The sequence below is a fragment of the Buceros rhinoceros genome, unplaced genomic scaffold, assembly GCF_000710305.1.
Source record: "Buceros rhinoceros silvestris isolate BGI_N320 unplaced genomic scaffold, ASM71030v1 scaffold33241, whole genome shotgun sequence".
In the NCBI taxonomy this organism is placed as follows: domain Eukaryota; kingdom Metazoa; phylum Chordata; class Aves; order Bucerotiformes; family Bucerotidae; genus Buceros; species Buceros rhinoceros.
The window spans coordinates 2,332-3,046 of NW_010393033.1; the positions used below are offsets into that span (position 1 = coordinate 2,332).

General features: G+C 45.7%; 1 long non-coding RNA gene across 1 annotated transcript in view; it reads right to left on the reverse strand.

Moving 5' to 3' along the window:
• The window catches only part of LOC104500989, a 918-nt gene extending 431 nt beyond the window's left edge, over positions 1–487 (reverse strand). Inside the window, exons 1-2 of the long non-coding RNA XR_727844.1 lie at positions 432–487; positions 10–230 (exon numbers count right to left, since the gene is read on the reverse strand). This is a non-coding gene — a long non-coding RNA (uncharacterized LOC104500989). The remainder of the gene's footprint in view (positions 1–9; positions 231–431) is intronic.
• Positions 488–715: the final 228 nt, after the last annotated feature.

The window sequence follows — 715 nt, forward strand, 5'->3', positions numbered from 1 at the left end:
AACCGTTGCCTAATAGCAGGCCTTTGGCAGCCGATACAATGGTGGCCTGTCCCAGGGCTGCCCATCGACAGGTGTGTGCCAAAAGCCCTATTTATGGGTATTGACAGGTGCCTCCTGAATGCATCTTTCTTTGGACGTTGTTTTCACGGAATCATTACAAAGAGGATGTTTACATTTCAAAGGTACACTGGTATTTATATTTTTTGTGCCACAATTTTGTACTGATGAAACTTTTTATATAATTATATACAGTTTATCTGCCCATCGACAGGTGTGTGCCAAAAGCCCTATTTATGGGTATTGACAGGTGCCTCCTGAATGCATCTTTCTTTGGACGTTGTTTTCACGGAATCATTACAAAGAGGATGTTTACATTTCAAAGGTACACTGGTATTTATATTTTTTGTGCCACAATTTTGTACTGATGAAACTTTTTATATAATTATATACAGTTTATTGATATTCAATAAAATGGTTAATTTATAATAGGGTTTTGTGGGTGCTTAGGGTGACTGTGCAGTGGCGGGTGTGGGTGGCGAGCGCTGCAGCTCTCTCCTGTGCTGTGGGGACCAGGGGACTGGGCTGGGTGGGAGTGCTGGGCTCAGCCCTCCTGCTCCCTCCCTGCCTCCTGGCCTCTGGCTGCAGGTGAATGGCAAGTGGCATTCACAGGAGGGATCTGCAGAGCGGTTGCCTCTCAGGGGAGGAAAAGGCAGGC